The 21706-nt window shown below is 35.9% G+C and overlaps 1 protein-coding gene across 1 annotated transcript in view; it reads left to right on the top strand.

Annotated features, from left to right (window-relative positions):
- KCNH7 (potassium voltage-gated channel, subfamily H (eag-related), member 7) overlaps positions 1-21706 on the top strand; it is a 649673-nt gene that overhangs the window by 96208 nt on the left and 531759 nt on the right. The window lies entirely within an intron of this gene.

The raw sequence follows: 21706 nt of genomic DNA, 5'->3' as shown, positions 1-21706 counted from the left end.
CATTTCAGCTCACTAATGCCTAAGATATCGATGTTGATGCATTCCATTTCATTTTTGACAACTTCCAATTTTCCCAGATTCATGCTTCGCACATTCCACGTTCTGATTTTCAATGCATTTTTACAGCTGTTTCTCTTCATCTTGAGTTGTGGCCCATCAGCAAATGAAGATTCTGTGTGCTTTTCTCCCCTGAGCTTAACTCTATTCACATCATCGTGGTAAACTCCACTTTGAGGAGGCATTTTTTCCCCCAGTCGCATTCTGAGTGCCTTCCCACCTTCCAGTACTGTATCTGACAGTGTTTCTCTGCTAGTCATAGTTTTCAGTGACCAGCGATTCGGAAGTAGTTTGTCACTCTTTCTTCCTAGTATTCTTCCTAGTATTGCTTACTATTACATAAACTTCTTTTCCATTTTAATGCACAGGAACTTTTTTTTTATTAATATAAAATATAGCCAACAGACTTCTTCCCAAAGTAGCCAAAGTGTTAGTAACGTTCGCTAGTGCTGAATGTGGACTTTCCCTGTTGATAAGAGGCTCAGACAATTCCATGTTTTATGGCCTTTTATGTAACACACACACATAAAATAGAGAAGCAAATAAAGTACTAATTTTTTTTAATAGCCAACGTAAGGGATGAAAAGAGTATGAAAAGCAGAACTTCTGATGTGAAAAAGAAAATAATGTGGAAGAATTTTGTCATCAGGTGAAGTTAAAGGAATGAATTATACATTCATTCTTTATTATAGATTGAACTCCACCAAAGACTGCAATGAGACTATCTCATGCCTGTAGTCATGATAACCATTATCAAATGAAATGAATATTTCTCTTCCTTTGCAAGCACCTATTGGAGTCCTGGTATGGTGCTGTAGGGTAAACACTGGACTGGTAACCACAAAACCAGCAGTTCAAACCCACCAGCTTCTCCTTGGAAATCCTATACAGGGTAGCTATAAGTCAGAACCAACTCAAGGGCACTTGACAACAACAACAATTGTTAGGAAAATAGTGTTGTATAGACAAAGTAGAGTATATAAACCCTTGCCACTATGAAGATAACCCTCATAATTTTATACGGCAAAAGATCTATGATATATTAGAAGCATAATAAAATGAAAGAATTAAAATATGCTAGAAGAATGATAAAATTAAGCAAGGGTCAAAATATGGATACACAACCTTGTCAATCTGTTCTCACCCTTAAACATAATGTCTGAAGTAAGTTGACATTGTATATAGTTAAGTAATATATGTAACTTTGAAATAAGTAAATATATTAAGTATCATGTGCGTTGAAGGAATTTTGATGTCTGTGCTTTATTTTTCCCTTTACGCACTTTGAATTCAACTTTATTAGTCTGTTTTAGTATTGCTTCACCTCTCTTCTGAATAAATTTATTATTGAAGGTTGACATTAGCAGCAGACTGGTCTTATGTTTTCTGTTCTCTTGCATTCTCTTTTCCTTATTTTCTCAATTACAGCGAATAATAAATTTTTTAAAAGTCAGTATACCTTTTCATGTCAGCATCATGACATTTTAATTTATAAAAAATTTATGTTTATAGCTTGAATTCATGTTTATGTGATTATAAATGTCGAAAAAGTTGTAAATATGGCAATTTTAAAAACTACATTAGCTAACCAAACCATGCTTGATAACCTTTCTTTTCCTATTTAGTATAAATTTATGTTGACTAGAGTAGTCCTTGTGTGACACAATAGTATATACACTGGACTGCTAACCACCAGATCAATGGTTCAAACCCACCAACTGCTCCTCAGAGACTGTATACAAGGCTGCTATAAGTCAAAATGGACTCAACAGCACTTAACAACAACAGAGTAAATTTAGATAGGATGCTTCATAGTATGCTAAAATATCTTGAATTTGTGAAAACAAATTTAAAATTAAAACTGCTGTTGTTTAGAAATATATATGCTCCTCTTGCATATTTTTACAAATGTCTTCAGTTTTTAAAAATAAATAATAATTCAAGAAAAGATTTTTTAGGTGTCTATATCCAAGTTTGGTGTCCTGGTGTGGCAGTGTAGGATAAGCACAAGTGGCTCAAACCCACCAGTTGCTCCTTGGAAACCCTCTCTGTCCAGGGTTGCTATGAAGCAGAATGAATTGGATGGCACAACAGCAAGCTTATTTATTTCCTTTCATTTTTATTTCAGCTTTTGTATTTGTAATAAGGCATAGAAGGTATGATTAAATGTTAAGTCTAGTACAAAACCCAATCTATTTTGCCTATTTAAAAAAAGGATGTATGAATCTTTTGTATTTCTAATGTTGTCGTTGTTGTTAAGTGCTCTTGAGTTGGTTCCGACCCATAGTGACCCTGAACAGGGTTTCCTATGCTGTAAACCTTTACGGGAGCAGAAAGCCTCATCTTTTCCCCGCAGAGCAGCTGGTAATTTCGAACTACTGACCTTGTGGTTCACAGCCCGATTCGTAACCACTACGCTACCACAGCTCCTTTGTATTTCTAATAGTTTCTAATAATACCTTAAAATAATCTTACTGATTAAGATGAGATTTTACCAATTTCACCAACATTTAGATAATTGAGGGGGGAAATACAATATACTTTCCAGTTATGTAATATTCTACAAAAATAATATGGAGAAGAAATATTCCATTGAGAAGTAATTCCTTCTTGATTCTTATATAAAATATTGCTACATTATTCCTTGCTACATTATTCCTTAGAAGCTCTGGTAGCATAGTGGTTACGAATAGGGCTGCGAACCTTAAGGTCAGCGGTTCGAAACTACCAGCTGCTCCGCGGGAGAAAGATCAGGCTTTCTACTCCCGTAAAGATTTACACCCTCGGAAACCCTGTACAGGGTCGCTATGGGTCGGAACCGACTCGACGGCACTTAACAACAACAACAACATTATTCCTTGAATATTTATTAAGGTCATGCCAGCCATAAAATAAAAGCATCACTGACACTTGTAGATGTTAATGTTTTCTTTATTGTCATAAAACCTTCAGATGCATCATATGAACTGTAGATTTTCCAATTCCTGACTTATAATGCTCTGATGTGGACTTCCATATGTGGAAAATATAAGCAAGGGACAAAGAAAGCATTTAGAAAGAAATACTAGAAAAAAGTTTACAAACACTGTCTACTGGTATAAAATCTTGCCTTCAGGCACATAAAAAAAAAAATAAAACTACATACACTCATTTCACACATACACACACACACCCTTAAGGCATCCTTAGTTATGCTTCCATGAATCCACTATAATACTTGCCACATTATCTCTTTACACATCTGCCTCATTAACATAAAAATCTAAATTATTATCCCAAGGACTACTGTAGTAGTTGGCATACAGTTGTTGTTGTTAAGTGCCGTCGTCGATTCAGTTCCAACTCATAGCGAGTCTTCATAGGGTTTCAGAGGAGCAGTTGGGGAGCTTGAAATGCTGATATTGTGGTTCAAACTGACATTGTATTTTAGTGCATTAACCTGCAGCTGCCATTAAGTTGCCCCACAACTTGTGATGACCCCATTCACCCCAGGTTGAACCATTTGCTCCTTTGGATTTTCACTGGCTGATTTTATGAAGCCAACCATCAGACCTTTCTTTCCAGTCCATCTCAGTGGGAAAGTTCTGCTGAAGCCTGCTCTTCACCATCGTAACAACACACAGGCTTCCAGTAACAAGAAGCAAACCTGGGTTTCCTCTATGGAAGGCAGTTCTTTCATCTCTGAGCTACGACTGCCCTCATTGGCACACAGTAGGCCTTGGGTAAATATACAATGGTTACTGTTGTTCAGTGTCGTCAAGTTGTTTGTGGCTCATAGGAACTCTGTATATGTGTTTCTGAAGAGTGATGGGTGGATTTGAACTGCTGACCTTTTGGTTAGCAGTCCAGTGATTATCGTACTTAGATGAGATAACAAGCACTAGTAGTGTGAAACAATCCTATTGCACATATTTTCCTTTCAGGTTAATTTTCTAAGAGGCATGTCGGGAAGGGCGTTGGGTTGCTTACCACAGATTCAGCAACTTGGGCCCTCCAGTCATTCCTGGGAGAAAGATGAGACTTTCTGTTCCCATGATGATTTACAGCTTCAGAAATCCTATACTAGCTAGTTTGAGTTGGAACCAACACAAAGACACCTAACAACAAAAACAACAGCCCCTAATTGAGGCAAAATTGGCACTCCTGCCCCTGTTCATGCATCTCTATTAACTCAATTCTTACTCTGTTTCTCTTCCCTGCCCAATTCCGTCAAACGTTTATTATCTGTTGATGCATGAGTCACTAAGTACCCGGTTTCTATGAATGTTCCAAGTTATCTGTTCCTTTTAAGTATCAGTATGGTGATGGAAACTAGAAAGAGGCAAAATGTAAGATGGTAAGTCAAAAAGTATTGTTACTAGGGTTCCAGTTCATACATACACAGGTTATTCCAAACAAAATATGTTTAAACATGTCTCTGCAATCAGGTTATATATGGAGAAAATTCTCTTAATATACTTGTCTCCTTTCGGTGTCTTTCAAATATATATACTTTAAAAAAAAAGATGCTACATAAATATCAGTGAGCTCAAAGAGATGGAATTTCTATGAGTCTTTTTAAATAAGATTGAAGCTACTGAAGACTATTTTATGGAATGAATTGTAACTTGGAAAAAGTCTTGGATTTAGCAACAGTATTTGTAGAGCAAGGCTTAATCAAAACAATGACTTTGGGGGTGCTGGGCCAGTTAAATTCATGGCAGAGAGGTTATTCTAGAAGGCTATGGAGATATGGAGACTGATTGCGGGATACCCAAAGGGGTAATCTTGACAGATTTTATTGAGGGATACAGGGTGATCATGGAGACTTAGTATGAAGAAGTTTTAAGAAAACTAAATGTTGTACTGAGGAATTTTTTCCATCACAGCAATGCACTTTCTCATTCTTTGCAAGCGTTGGCCTATGAGAGTTCACTGGAAACCTTACCCCCATCTATCCTGCATTCGTGATCTTGTCTTTCTGACTTGTTTTTTTTCTCCTCAATCTCAACGTGCATTTTAAAGGAATACTACTTGAGTCCCTTGAGGATACCAAAATTGCCATCTTGACATGGTATAAATCAAAGAAGGCAGGTTTTTTTTTGTTTTTTTGTTTTTTTGTTTTAACATATGTAGTTAAAAATATGAGAACACTGTCTTTAAAGGTGTATAGACCTAGATGGAGGATATATCAAGAAACAGTAACTTCAATTTTGATATTTTTGCTTAATAAAAGTTTCTGTTATTTTTTGTAGCAATACTTTTTGACTTACCATCATATAGGATGTAGTTTACGTTTTGGATAATGAAAATAAGCAGTAAATGTGTACTAGTTGGAGTGAATATATACTTGGTAAATTATAAATGGGAAGCAAACAAATGGCAAAGAGGTAATTAAAATAAGAATGAAATAGATGCAGAAGTTCTGGCTTTAAAAATGAAAGTTATTTACAAACAGTATCTTTAGCTGTTTTTGTGTCCTCAGACTGGTAACCAGGAAACCATGGTTCATGTCAAAGTGTACACTCTCTTATGAGGTCCAGTTTTTCAACTGAGACAAAGTTATAGAAGTTTAAAGAGATGAGTCAGTTGCAGAGACTCTTGGGACATCTTCCTAAACTACATTTAGAAGAGTGGATAGAAGTTGTTAAGGAGTTGTAGTAGCAGTGATGGATCTTACTGCTCTTGTATCATCATATAATAAAATGCTTTCAAGATGTCACAATGAATCTGTTACTATAATGGCTGAATGTCCTTTTTCCTTAAGCAAGTTTAGGGAAAAAAACAAACAAACAAACAAAAAACTGCTGAAATAGTAGTTTCTTAAATACCTAGGATATATTGACTGCTTATTCCAGATTAAATAGAGGTTAAGAATCAGACTTCTTAGATTTATGTATATCTTTGCTTTTATAAGCAAGTTCTTATTATTATATAATTTTATGGCTCAGAAATTTAAAAAAGTGGACAAACACGAGTTAATGAATATCAAACATGGTCATGGCATGACTAAAATCCAGTTCCTGTAGCTCCAGCAAGCTTCTTCAGATTCCGCCCTCCTCAAGGATCCCAAACTTACATTAGGATGTAAAAGCACAATAACCAGAGTCATTTTAGAATAAGTTCTGATGTGTCCAATGTTGTGAGGAGGTCTCTCTGTTTGTACCATGGGGGGATTCTTCACTTCTCCCCTGGTGATTATGTCAGAATAGACCTGAAAAGCAGTCTCCCTACTCTTGGACACACACTCAGTCCTAGGCTCCTTTCCTATCCCAACAGATTTTTGTGGTCAAGATGTTTTGATGGGCTGTTTGTTGGTTTTCCCATATAAAATCAATTATACATTGTGAAGAATAGAGAAAAAAACTGGAAAAAGGAAAGGCCTGTTATTAGTTGTTAGTTACCATGAGGTTGGTTTTTCTGAGTCATGACAACCCCGTATGTACGGAGTAGAACTGAGCCCTAGGGCTTTCAAAACTGTGACCTTTTGGAAGCAGATCACCTGGCTCATTAAATATCATTCATTGTTGTTGCTTTTAATTAGTGATGTTCTTGAAATACAGATATTTTGGCTTTAGGAATTCATTTCTTATAGTGCTATTACCAGAGAGAAAGGGTCACTCTTCCCTTAGTTCTATTCAGAAACAATTTAAGAAAGCATCCACTTATTCCAAGTAAGGTCATATGTTCAGACTGTAAGACTATAATGCTTGGAAACAACCCAGTTGAAGTCAAGAAGTGAGGGACAATACAAATAAAAGAGGTGGTACAAGATGCTAAGCATAACAAGAAGATGTTCAGTACAAATATCTACAAAACCTAGCCTATGCATACAGTAAAACTCTCTTCACTTTATTAGGCTTGTCTGAATAGGTTTCTAATCAAATCTCTGACATAGATATAGATAAACTGTACACAATATTGATATAAATGTTGGTGTAACCGCAGATGAAAACAAAATTTAGACATAGATTACATAACTATGTATGGTCAAAAGACAATTGTCAGTTTTTATAGAATAATAACAATAAGGTTATTAATAAAACAATGTAATTCTTTATAGAGAACTTTTAGAAGGCATTCATACACTTAGAAATCCATGCTAAACAACTGGAATTTCTAAATTATAAATAGCTGCTATCTACATGTAAATAATATATTATTAATTAGGTATAGCATAGTACTCAATGCTGATCTTTCTAGGGAAGTTTTATTAACATGTATGTCTGAGACATTTTAAGTGTGTGGTTTCAAAAGACCCTATTTATTCAATAAAGTGTTATTTAAAAGGGAAAATTCTTGTTGAACAGATGCTACATGAAATAAAATATTGAAGCTGAGCTTTTTTATATGCATACCAGACACTAAACATTTGTGCTGTAATTAGATTTTAAAGACAAGTGATTCACTATTTTGTTCACATTACGATACTCATATAAGACTCAGAAGACAGCATTTAGGATAGTAATGGGGGGAGATCTGAAACTATTGTCACTTAGCCCAAAATAAAACTTTATAATATTTAGCACTTTTATAACTAACTTATTTATTATTATATTTTTCCAACCTTTAACTCATAGACCTTAAGGAGATGTAGAATTATTGTCTTATTCTTACTGTTCTGTAGGAGAAATAAGCATTGTCTGAAGATCGAATAAATGGTGTGTCTTGAATTCATGTGAATTCTATCAAATATAGGAAGTTGTGAGAGTGATAAAAATGCAAATTAATTAAAAATATTTAACTAAATAATGGTTTAGAGATATTAGTTACTTTTTCAAATCAGTATATACCATACTGTATGTACCTGGTATTTTTTTATTTCAAAAAGTGGTTCTTAAACTGGAAAAGATTTGTAGCTCTTGCATTAGATTTTCAATGAAAAATGTCATGTTTCTAAAATATACAAATATTATTGAAGATAAACATTCTAGCCAGGTTTCATAAGCTACATTCACTAATAGCATTAAGAAATGATCTGCATGCAACACAGTTGGTTAACTTTGTGAAAATACTTAGGCACTGCCCACTTAAGCTATTTATTATCTTCCTTTTCCAGCAAGCATACTAATACAGAATTACCACATATTGAGTCTTCAAGGCCATTGCATCATTTGAAGAGTTTAATAGTAGAATTCTGAAACCTAATTTGACAATCTTAAATAGCAAAAATCAAGATGATTAATATAGATTGTTATTGTTGTTGTTAAGTGCCGCCAAGTGGATTCCGACCTATAGCGACCTTGTATAGGGTTTCCAAGGAGCAGCTGGTGAGCTTGAACCGCTGACCTTGCAGTTGAAAAAACTTTGCAGTCTGACGCATTAGCTAGCCTACAGCGCCATGATAAGCACCCATTTATCATCCAGAATGTACTTACTGATAGATTTGCAATAAGTTTAAATAGTTTCAAGATTCTCTAGTTCTAAGAATTCTAAAACCTTTCCATTCTCTGACCCCTTTCTTTGTTCCCTTTCTTTTCTCCTTTAATTTGTCCTTAATTCAGTTAAAACATGCTTTTAACGCCTTTGAAGCCATTGTCAGGGACTAGTGCAAGAGCAGTGTATTTTAATCTACCCATACTTCTTGAGTGTAGTTCCCAGGACCTACATGGCCCAAAAAAATACTCAAAAGAAGCCTTGATTGGTTGATTCCTTGCGGTCACCACTGAAAATGTTCCTTGTGGGCCCTGGGCTTACTTCAACGATGAAATTTCTGTTAAATTCACTCTCTATGCCTAATTTAAGGAGCTCTGGTAGTGTAGTGGTTACGAATCAGGCTCCTAACTTCAGTGTCAGCAGTTCCAAACTACCAGCTGTTCCGCGGGAGAAAGATGAGGCTTTCTGCTCCCGTAAAGATTTACAGCCTCAGAAACCCTGTACAGGGTCACTGAGTCAGAATCAACTCCATGGCACATAACAACAACAACATGCCTAACTTAAGGAGTCTTGCTGTGGTGTTGTAGGATAAGCACTGGACTGCTAACTTCAAGGTCAGAAGTTCAAGCCCACCAACCACTGCACACAAGAACGATAAGGCTTTCTGTTTCCGTAAAGATTTACAGCCTTGGAAACCTTATACTTCAACAACATTTCACATCATTCCCTCTCCTCATAGGACTTGCCATTGCCCAGGACCTCTATGAGGGGGCTTCAGAAAATTCATGGAAAACTTTCACTATATTTTAATTACATTTTTTCATTAACTTTTGAACATCCATCATATATTAACCCAAGTTGCAAGTGTTCACTATTAATAGATAAAGCAATTAATTCATGTCTCTGATTTAGGCCACTTCCCTTTCAATCTGGGAATCCTAAAGCTTCTATATTCTTGTTGTTTTTAGTCGGTCTGACTCATAGTGACCCTGTATAGAGTTTCCAAGGAGTGGCTTTTGGTTTGAATTGCTGACGTTGCAGTTAGCAGTCCAGTGCCTACCCTACAGTAAGTACCACACCAGGACTCTTCTATATTACTGCCTCTATACTGGAGTCCTGTTGTGGTGCTGGCAGATAAAGCATTGGACTGCAAGTTTGGTTTGAACCATGAGGTTGGTGGTTCACCAGCTGCTCCTCAGCAACCCTATACAGGGTCACTGTGAGTCGGTACCAGCTTGACAGCACTTAACAACATACTTCCTTCTGTATAGGGAAATGCTGTTTATAATCCTTTCAGGTATTTAGATCTAAAAGAACAAATGGCTGTTTTCCTTGGAGGTCAAGGAATACCAGATCCAATCATTAGCCACTGTCTTGGGGAACCACCAGTACGAGTTCCCATTGCCATTGAGTTGATTCTGACTCATGGAAAGAGATGGGTAAATACTCACCACTCTGAAAGAGGAGAGAAGTAATCAGACCATTCTTTGATAAGACATTTTGATCAGATCAATATGACACTATATTGAAATATTCTTTGTGTCATCCTTTGTGCTTTGAATAATTATTAACCTTTTCTTTAAATAGTCTTGGCCTCAGAATGAGTTTATGCTGATACCCTTAAATGTCCTTCAGTGCGTAGCAAATCATGAGAGTTCAAAGCTTAGCTAAAAAGTAATACTTTTTATTGTTTGTTTGCTTTCAGTTTTTATTAAAACTACTCTAAAATCAACACACATTTTAAGTACACAAGGTGAGGCTCTAAAGGGACTAATGGTAAAGACTTTGGTATAAAAACAATTGTTTTTAAGTTTACCCATAGAGTTGATTGCTTATTTATTGGTGGTAAAACATTAATATAATTGTAGCTGTATAATAAAAAACACTAAATTAAATTACTTCTTCAGACTGAAGAGGAGTTCAACATTTTTAGCTTGCTATTTAGATCAGAAATGAAAACTTTTTAGGTTTGAATAAACCGTATTTCAATATACAACAGCAGATATTGTTGGTTATACTGGATCCTACCTTACCTTTATACCTGAAAGGAATCTCCGGCTGTCACCTCCTCTGGTAACCATTACCTGACTTTCCTCTTATCTGAAGGTTTATGTCCCATGTTTCCTAGAACAGACTCATATAACATCCATGTGTTTATTCAACAAATATTTACTTAAGTCTTACTATGTTCCAGTCACAATAGACCATGTGGAAACAACAGAGAAGAGATAGGTTATTGTCCCTTTTCTCCTGGTGTTAACAGACCAGATCTGCAAATAAAATCTCCAGTCATACTCATTGTATTTTGCTAACCTTGGTTCCACCCAAGTACAGTGTGTTCAGTGAGAATAAGGAATAGTAAGAATTCTCTATGGTTAAGAATACTTATGAATTGAATGCTTAATGCATGAAAACAGTGTGTCTAAGGAGCATTACATGCATCAGAAAAACAGAGTAACTCAGCCATAATTATCTCAAGAAACAGAATCTTTAGTTGCCATTTACTTGTACTAGAGAGGCATGCCTTGGTTACTACATTGTGCTCCCAGAATAAGGGAGAAAAATCTATTTCATTCATATTAAAATGTCTGTGAGCTCTGGAAAAATACCTCATCTCACTACTGAAGTTTGTTTATGTTACTAAGAAAATTTGATTATTCAGAGACCTGTGTAGCCAAAATCTTTTAGGGATACATGTTGGTGGTAAGGTTGGGGTGCTATAACTCCACAGTCATTTTAAAAAGATTTAGTTTTGTTTTATATTCCTTACTGTATTTAAATTCTAGCAGGAAGGCTATATCCTTTCATCAGCAAGTCAGATCAGGATTGCACATTTGACAAGGGTAAATGCATTAAATAGACTAATTGGGAAACCTGAAGGGTACTCATTAAAATCAGCTGCCTTTTCAGTACATGTTGAGAGATTTGTCTAGGAGCCTTTCCTTTAAATGATACTATTTCTATCATGCCTAACATTTAAATCTCCAAAGCCTGATATTCCCATTTTAATTTTAGTTGGTACCAGAAGGAAATGGTAAAACAGCAGATGATTACCTCTATGATTTATTCCACATTTTCTAACAGCTTTGCAGATTCAAAATAATAATAATCTAAAAATGAAAAATGTACAACTAAAATTAAACAGAAAAAAATATTCTTAAACTAAGAGATTGTTTCCTCCTCATACTCTCTCAAATGATAAAAAGTCAATTCCGCAGTACAGTGTAAACAGGACGTAATTTTACCATTGGTTTTGTTGTGATGACTAACTTTAAAAACAGAGATTGATTTAGATTCAGACCCTATTTAAATTTTGTGATTATTTATCTAAAGGATTAGTTGATGTTTGCTTTTGAGTTTGCTTTATCTAAAACGAAATCCTATTTCAGAAAAACCCTATGTAAACAAAGAATTGTGATAAGTTAATTTCAAATTGTTCCTTAGTGTAAGCTCTCTAAAAGGTTTCAATTTAGTTAACAGTCTCAACTAAGAGTTAAAATTTTCCTCAGATGTAATAGAAAGGAGAGTGAAGTAGGAAAATTGTGGCTTCATCTTGCTCTCCATATGGAAGACCCAGGTTTGGCCAATTCACCTCAGTGACAGTTACCACTAATCTGTCATTGGGGGTTATGTCTTGTTATGATGCTGATCAGGTTTTGTCAGAGCTTCCAAATAAAAGCAGACTAGAAAGATAAACCTGACAATGCATTTCTGAAAAATTTCCAATGAAAACCTTATGAATCACAGAAGTACAAACCTCAGCTGACCATGGGGAAGACAGAGAACCTGCATTGTTTCATCCATTGTACATACCCGTCAACATGAATTAGTTACTGGCACATGGTCACTAACAGCACATGGTTACTTGTTGTTGTTAAGTGCCGTTGAGTCGGTTCCGACCCACAGCGACCCTGTACAGGGTTTCCGAGGCTGTAAATCTTTACGGGAGCAGAAAGCCTCATCTTTCTCCCGTGGAGCGGCTGGTGGTTTCAAACTGCTGACCTTGCGGTTCGCAGCCCAATTCGTAACCACTATGCTACCAACAACAAAATATGATAGAATTTTTTTTTTTTTTTTTTGTAGAATCTGGATACATCGGCAAACAAATGGGCAAGACCTTTGCACTCATGGAGTTTATGCTCAAACTTGTGACATCTACTAGAATTATGAGCTTGGTAAATTCAACTTCTTTAAATGGTGCTGTTTAGCTTTGCAAGAAGTCCTTCTGTGGCACTGTAGGATAAGTGCTAGACTGCTATCAGCAAGGTCAGCAGTTGAAATTCACCAGTCATTCCTTGGAAACCTTATACAAGGTTGCTATGAGTCAGATACGACTCAATGACCTTTAACAACAACCACAAGGTTTTGTTAAGGAGCCCTCGTAGTGTAGCGGGTTATAAATTGAACTGCTAACTGCAAGGTCAGCAGTTTGAAACTATCAAGTGCTCCATGGAAGAAAGATTTTTCAGCTTCAGAAACACTCTACTGAATCCCTAACACACAATCCCACCAAGGTATTGTTGGAGTCCTGGTATGGTGTTGTAGGGTAAGCACTGGAATGCTAATCACAAGATTTATGGCTTAAACCCACCAGCCACTCCTTGTAAACCCTTATATAGGGTCTGACTCCAGGACACTTAACAACAACAATACAACAATGTACTGGTATTATAAATAAGATTAATTTCCAGTCTAGTTCATATGATGAAATTTTTATTTATTTTGAACGGAAGATGTATAACATTGTAGCTCTAGATAATAAAACTGATGTTTCTTTTCATGTTTATTTTATAATTAATTTAAGAGTAAACTGTGAACATTCAAAATAGAATTCATTTTAGTCAGCCAAATGAAAATAAAATATATCTCTTAAAATAAAATGTGATGCATTGAATTACAAAATGTCACTTGCTTCTCCTAAACTTAATATTTTTTAATATTCAAATTTCAGTTTATCTAATTTTACAACAAAGTAGATATAAATAGGACTATTACTCAGGTTTTAGTACATACCACTTATAATTTTTTTTTCAGATTGTCATTTGACTTTACCAAGTATATGCTGATAATTTTCATTTCCCAAAATACAAGTTGACTCATCATTAGTATGTCATGTCTTTACAAATAGTATGAAAAAATTTTCGTAGTTAACAATCCTGGTGTGATCATGTAGGATAAGCACTCAACCGTAAGGTCAGTTTGAACCACGAGGTCGGTGGTTCAAACCCACCAGCTGGTCTTTGGAAAACACATATAGGGCCTCAAAGGCACATAACAGCAACAGTGTCTATTTAAGGAGCTCCTTCTGGAGATGACACAAGAGAATAAATATTAAAATATCTCCCAACGAAAGTTGTCCATGCTCACTAGAAGCAAGGAAGAAGGACAAAACAAGACAGTTGGTATAAACTTAATGTTTTAAAATTTGAAATATTATTTCAACTTGGGCTCCATAGCTTTTAAAACAATGTCAAAGAGGAACATGACAAAAACAAAAATCAGGGTCAAACTATAAGATTTATAAAATCAGGGTTGTCCGTTAATGGTTAAATGTATTTTTGACAATCTTCAGAGAACTTCTTTAGAAATGACACTGCTGTTAGGTGTCTTCGAGAAGGTATAGACTCACATTGACTCTATGTACAACACAACAAAACACTGCCTGGCTGTACACCATCCTTATAATTGTTGCTACACTTGAGCCCATTGCTGCTGACATGGTGTCAATCCAACTGATTGGAGATCTTCCTCTTTTTCACTGACCTTTCACTTTACCTAGCATAATCAAAATGTCTTCTCCAGGAATCAGTCCTTCCTTATAATATGTCTGAAGTAGGGGATACAAAATTTTGCCAAGCTTGCTTCTAAGAAGTATTCTGACTGTACTTCTTCCAACACAGATTTGTTCTTTTTGCAGTCTGTGGTACTTTCAATATTCTTCTTCAACAAGAAATGACACTATAATTGTATATTTTTGAATTATGGGTTCTCAGTCTTTTCTTGTGCCATGTTCCCTCCCCACCGACATTGTGGTGAAGTCTATGAAGCCCAAGTTGAAATAATATTTCAAATTAAAATAATTAAATTCATACCCATTGCTTTCACACATTACTGTGTAGACAATTTTGATTTATACCATACCTATAAGATACAGTGTCCTGGTGTAGCGCTGCAGGTTAATGCATTGAACTGCAAGGTAGGTTTGAACTGCAAGGTTGGCTAGAACAGCTCAAGCTCACCAGCTACTCCTTAGAAACCCTATACGGGGTCATTATGAGTTGGAACTGACTCGATGGCACTAAACAGTGACAACATAGGGTAGAGTAGAACTGCCCTATAGGGTTTCCAAAGTTGAAATATTTATGGAAGCTGACTGTCCCACATTAATCACATATAGTAGCTGGTGGGTTAAAACTGATCATCTCTTGGTTATCAGCCACACACTTAACGGTGTCACATTTTTGAAGTTGTTGTTAAGTGACAGTGAGTTGGTTCTGACTCATAATGATCCTGTATAGGGTTTCCAAGAAGTGACTAGTGGGTTTGAACTGCTGACCTTTAGGTTAGCAGCCCAGTGCTTATCCTACAGTGCCACACAAGGACTCCAGCATTTCATAGAAAATCAGTATTATTGAAACGGCTTTCAAAATGTGAGCACAAAGTACTTCTTCATTAATATATTAAATGACAAGGTCTAATGTGATGATTCAAAAGAGGTGATGGACATATGAGAGTAAGTCCATAAGTATTGCTACTTTTGTTTTAGTTTATGCATTCACAGGCATATTCTAAGTAAAACATGTATAAACATGTCTTTGAGATCAGTGGATGACTGCTGTTAAGTTCTTTCCAAATACACTTGTCTTATAATCATTGTTGTTGTTAGTGCCAGCAAGTTGGTTTCAAGTTATTGTGACCCTGTATATAGGGTTTCTGAGGAGCAACTGGTGGCTTTGAACTGCCAACGTTGTGGTTCGCAGATCAGTACTGATCTTACAATGCCACACCAGCAGTGCTTTAAAGAGAAGAAAGGTGCAATCAAAACAGTGTCTTCCAAAGAGCTATGCTATTGTTGTCATTTAGTGCCATCATATCAGTTCTGACTCATAGCAACCTAATACTGCTCAGTCATGTGTCATCATCAAAATAGTTGTTAAAATTAAGCCTATTAATAATTGCCACTGTGCCAGACCATCTCACTGGGGATCATATTCTATTTTGTTGACTTTCCACTTTACCAAGCATGATGTTCTTTTCCAGAGATTGGTTCCTCTTGACAACATATCCAAAGTATGAGAGACAGAGTCTTACCATCCAGGCTTCCAAGGAGCATTTTAGCTGCAGTTCTGCCAACACAGATTTGTTTGTTCTTTTGGAAGCCCATGTTTCTTTTAATTTCTTCTTCAACAGGCTAACTCAAATACATCAGTTCTTCTAAGGTTTTTCTTATTCATTGTACAACTTTCACATGCATATGAGGCTATAGAAAATGCAATGGCTTTACTCAGGCACATCTTAATTCTCAAACTGACAGTTTTCTTCTTGGACACTTTAAATAGGTCATGTGCAGCAGATTTGCCTAGTGAGATATGTCATCTAATTTCTTGACTGCTGTTTTCATGACTGTTGACCCATTGGGTCAACAAAATGAAGTCTTTGACAACTTGAATCTTTTCTCCATTTATCATGGTGTCATTTATTGGTCCAGTGGTTAGGATTTTTGTTTTCTTTGCATTGAGGTGCAACCCATACTTAAGATTGTGGTCTTAGCTCTTCATCAGTAAGTATTTTAAGTTCTCTCCACTTCTAGCAAGCAAGGTTGTATCTGCATATCTCAGGTTGTTAATGAGTCATCCTCATATCATGATACCACATTCTTCATATAATCCAGGCTTTTGGATTATTTGCTCAGGATACAGATTGAATACATATGGTAAAAGAGTACAACCCTGGCACACACCTTTCCTCATTTTAAACCATTCGGTATGCCCTTGTTCATCCCCCTGCCTTTTGATCTATGTACATGTTCCGCATGAGCACAGTTAAATGTGTTGGGATACACATTCTTCACAACATTTTCTGTATCTTTTCATGATCTACACAGTTGAAAGTATTTGCATAGTCAATAAAGCACAGGAAAAAAATTGTTCTGGTATTCTGTACTTTCAGCCAAAATTCTTGTGACATCAGCAATGATATCCGTAATTCCACATATTCTTCTAAATTGACTTGTGCCTCTGGCAGGTTCACTGTCAATGTACCATTGCAGTCATTTAAAAATTGTTGCTAGAAAATTTTACTTACATTTGATATTAATGATATTTTCTGATGATTTTACATTATGTTGGGCCACATCTCTTTGGATTGAGTACAAATATGAATCTCTTTATAGCCGTTGGCTAAGTAGCTTTCTTCCAAAATCTGGGCATTTGTAAGTGCTGCATCAGTTTGTTGAAGGATTTCAATTTGTATTCCATCAATTCCCAGACTCATTTTTTAAAACCAATGCCTTCTAGTGCACCTTGGGCTCTTGATCATATACTACCTCTTGAGATAGTAGAACATCAATTATTTCTTTTTGGTACAGTAACTCTACGGCATTGCTCATTATTTTGTCCTTAGAATCCTTCAATATTTCAATTTGAGGCTTAACTTTTTTATTCAGATGTCTCAGCTTAAGAAATGCTGAGTTGTGTTCTTCCCTTTCAGTTTTCTAACTCTATGTCTTTGCACATTTGATTATAATATTTGACGTTTTCTTCTCAAGACGTCTTTTGAAAATTTCTGGTCAGATCCTTTACCTCTTCATTTCTTCCATTTGTTTGAGCAACTCTATGCTGGGGAGAAAGTTTCAGGGTCTCTTCTGACATTCATTTTGTTTTTTCCCCCCTTCTTTCTTGCCTTCTTAATGATCTTTTGCATTCTTCCTGTATGATGTTCTTGATGTCATCCCACAAATCTTCTGATCTTTCATCTTTAGTGTCTAATGCATCAAATCTCTTCTTTAGATGATCTCTGGATTTAGGTGGAATATGTTCGAGGTCATATTTTGGCTCTCATGGACGTGTTTTAATTATCTTTAGCTTCAACTTGAACTTGCTTATGAGTAATTCATGGTCTATTGAGTAATTCATGGTCTATTCCGCAATCTGCTGCTGACCTTGTTTTGGCTGATGGTATGGAGCTTTTCTACCATCTCTTCCCACAGATGTAAACAATTTTATTTCTGTGTATTCCATCTGGTGAGGTCCATGTGTATGTATAGTCATCTTTTTTGTTGTTTAAAAAAGATATTTGTAATGAAGAAGTCATTGGACTTGCAAAATTCTATCATGTGATCTCCATTATCATTTCTATCACCAAGGCCATATTTTCGAACAACCGATCCTTTCTCTTTGTTTTCAACCATTGTATTCCAATCACCTGTAATTATCAATGCATCTTGACTGAATGTTTGATGAATTACAGACTGAAGAATCCTTCAATTTCATTATCACTCGCTTTAGTGCTCAGTGTGTAAATTTGAATAATAGTTGTATTCACTGGTCTTCCTTTTGGGCATGTGGATATTATCCAGTCACAGTCTTATATTTCAAGATAGATCTTGAAATGTTCTTGTTGATGATGAGTGTGACACCATTCCTTTTTTTTTTTTTTTTTGTCATTCTGGGCATACTAAACCATATGATTGTCAGATTTTAAATGGTCAATACCTCTCAATTTCAGTTTACTATTTCCTAGGACATTGACATTGATGCATTTAATTTCATTTTTGACAACTTTCAATTTTCTTAGATTCATAATTTATACATTTCATATTCTGATTAATGGATGCTGACTGCTGTTTCTTATTATTTTGAGTTGTTTTCCATTAGGACTATTCCTAATAGACTATTTAGTCTATTCCTGTCATCACAGGCAATTCTACTTTGAGGAGGAGGCACCTCTTCCCCAGTCATATTTTGAGTGTTTTCCAATCTGAGGGGCTCATCCCCAGCACTATATCTGTCAGTATTCTGGTACTATCCTTGCTATTTCAGTATTCAGTAGTCTGGTGTTGACTGGCAGTATTCTGTTGCTATTCATAAGGTTTCGTATGACAACAATTACAACAAATATTCAGAAGTAGTCTGCCTCTCGTTCCTCCTAGTCTTTCTTAGTCTGGAAACTCAGCTGAAATCTATCCACCACCGGTCACCTAGCTTCTGGCAAGACAGCAACATGCAGTCCACCACATTATTACAAATGGGGAGATGAGAGGTGGAGAAGATATGCTAGGCCAATTAAATTCAATTCAGAAAGCTATGTTGACAGTTTTTGGGGATTTCTATGAGGCAACCCATGGAGTACTGGTGTGCAAATGTGGCTTAATGTGCCAGACTGCAAAGTTGGTTTGAACCACAAGGTTAGTGGTTCAAACTCAATAGCTGCTCCTTGGAAACCCTATACGGGGTTGCTAAGGGATGTAACAACTTGAAGATCTTAACAACAACAACAACAACAACAACATGGAGTAACCCATAGAATCTGCTCATATAAAAATTCAGGCTAAAGCTGAATAAAATTAAAACAAGTCCACAAGAACCAAAATATGACCTTGAACATATCCCACCTGAATTTAGAGACCATCTCTAAAACAGATATGATGCATTAGACTCTAATGATCAATGGCCAGAAGAGTTATGGGATCAATTCAAAAGGTCACTAAAAAGACAAGAAAGAAAAAAAGACTAAAATGCTCTTGAGCTAAAAGGCTAAATGAAGAAATAAAAGAGCTGGACAGAAAACTTCAAAAGGAAGCTCGAGAAGATAAAGTAAAATATTATAATGAAATGTTCAAGGACCCGGACTTAGAAAACCCAAAAGGTAGAACATGCTCAGCGTTTCTCATGCTGAAATAATTGAAGAAAAAAGTCCAAGTCTTGACTTGCAATGCTGAAGAATTCTATGTACAAAATATTGTATGATTCAGAAAGCATTAAAAGAAGATGAAAGGAATATGCAGAGTTACTGTACCAAAAAGATATTGTCAGTGTTCAACCATTTCAAGAGGCAGCATATGATTAAGAACAAATGGGACTTAAGGAAGAAGTCCAAGCTGCACTGAAGGCATTGGCAAAAAACAAGGCTCCAGAATACAAATTGAAATATGTCAACAAATGGATTAAGTACTAGAGGTGCTCATCTATCTATGACAAGAAATTTGGAAAACAGCTACTTGGATAACTGGTTGGGAGAGGTTCCTATTGTGCCCATTCCATTGAGATGTGAGCTAACAGAAAGTAGAAACCATTGAATGGTATAATTAATATCACATGCAATTAAAAGTTTGTTCAAGATAGTTAAGAACTTGTTGGAACAGTACATCAACAAGGAAGTGCTAGGAATTCAAGCTGGATTCAGAAGGGAGCATGGAACTAGCAATATCAATACTGACATCAGATGGATCTTGGTTAAAAGCAAAGAATACTAGAAAATGTTTACCTGTTCTTTATTGACTATGCAATGGCTTTAAAAACTGTGTGGATATCAAACTATGGATAATGTTGCAAAGAATGGGTATCCCAGAACACTTTTTGTGCTCATGAGGAACCTGTACACAGACCAAAATGTAATCATTTGAACAGAATAAGGGGACATTGAATGGTTTAAAATCAGGATAGGTGTGTTCCAGGGTTTTGTTATTTCACCATATTTGTTTAATCTGTTTGATGAGTCAAAAATCTAAGAAACTGGATTATATGAAGAAGAATGTGGCATCATGTTTGGAGGAAGATTCATTAATAACCAGTGATATGCAGATTGCACAATCTTGCATGTTGCATGTCAAGAGGACTTAAAAGATTAACTTATGAAGTTCAAATACTACAGTCTTCAGTATAAGTTGCCTCTAAAAGGAGCTCTGGTAGTGTAGTGGTTCCGAATCGGGCTGCGAACCGCAAGGTCAGTAGTTCGAAACTACTCCGCGGGAGAAAGATGAGGCTTTCTGTTCCTGTAAAGATTTACAGTCTTGGAAACCCTGTTCAGGGTCGCTATGGGTCGGAACCGACTCAATGGTGCTTAACAACAACAACAACAACAATGTACAGCAAAGAAAAATCCTCACAACTGGACCAATAACTAACATCATGATAAAGGAGAAATGTCTGAAGTTGTTAAGACTTAATTTTGCTTAGATTCAGAATCAACAGTTAAGGAAGCAGAAGTCAAGAAATCAAAGGACATATTGCATTAGGAAGATTTGTTGTGCATGATTTATTTAAAGTGTTAAAGAACAAAAATATCAGTTTGAGGACCAAGGTGTACCTGGCCCAACCCGTGTTATTTTCAGTTGCCTCAGATGAATGTGAAATTTGGATAATGAGTAAAAAAACACTGTAGAAGAATTGATGCATTTGAGTTATGTTATGGATGAGAATATTGAACGTACCATGGACTGCCAGAAAAACAAACTTCTCTTGGCAGAAGTACAGCCAGAATTCTCTTCAGAACCTAGGGTTGCCAAACTTCTTCTGTTATAGTTCAGACATGTTATCAGGAGAGGGAGCATCATGATTGGTAAATTGGAGAGTCAGCTAAAATAAGGAAGACCTCTAATGAGATGGATTGACACAGTGACAGAAGTAATTGACTCAAACGTGACAAAAATTTGGGGAATGACTTAGGCCTCGCAGTTTTTTGTTCTGTTGTGCATATTGTTACTATGAGTTTTAATCAACTGAATGGCCTCTAACAGTGAGGGGTAATCTTAACAGATTTTCTTCAATGACACAAGATGATCATAAAAACTTATTATAAAGAAACTAAGAAAATTGAAACTGGAATAGTGAGAAAAAAATTCAGGACATTTGTACCAAGGATTTTTTTTCACCCTCATCTTGACAATGCACCTGCTCATTCTTCAGGGGAAGCAAGGGCTGTCCTACAAGAATTACGTTGGAAAATATTACCCCAGCCCACCATCTAGCCCTGATATTGCCCCTTCAGACTTCTTTTTGTACACAATATTCAAAGAACATTTTAAAGGAACATGATTTGAGTCCCCCGAAGATGTCAAAACTTCTTTTTTGCTGTAATATAAGTAAAAAGTGCAGAATTCATAAGGGTAGAGAGATGGGAACACAGCTTTTGAAAGTGTATAGACGTAGATGGAGGGAGGATATGTTGAGAACCAATAGCTTCACATTTTGATATTTTTATTTAGCAAAAATAAGGTTACTAAATCAAAATATCAAGAAAAGGTTTTTACAGTTTTGCAGCAAAACTTTTTGAATTATCTTTGTAAATATATATA

This window comes from Chrysochloris asiatica, unplaced genomic scaffold, assembly GCF_000296735.1.
Source record: "Chrysochloris asiatica unplaced genomic scaffold, ChrAsi1.0 scaffold00099, whole genome shotgun sequence".
Taxonomy (NCBI): domain Eukaryota; kingdom Metazoa; phylum Chordata; class Mammalia; order Afrosoricida; family Chrysochloridae; genus Chrysochloris; species Chrysochloris asiatica.
The sequence above is the reverse complement of the archived record's forward strand: the minus strand, read 5'-3'. Positions and strand labels throughout refer to the sequence as shown.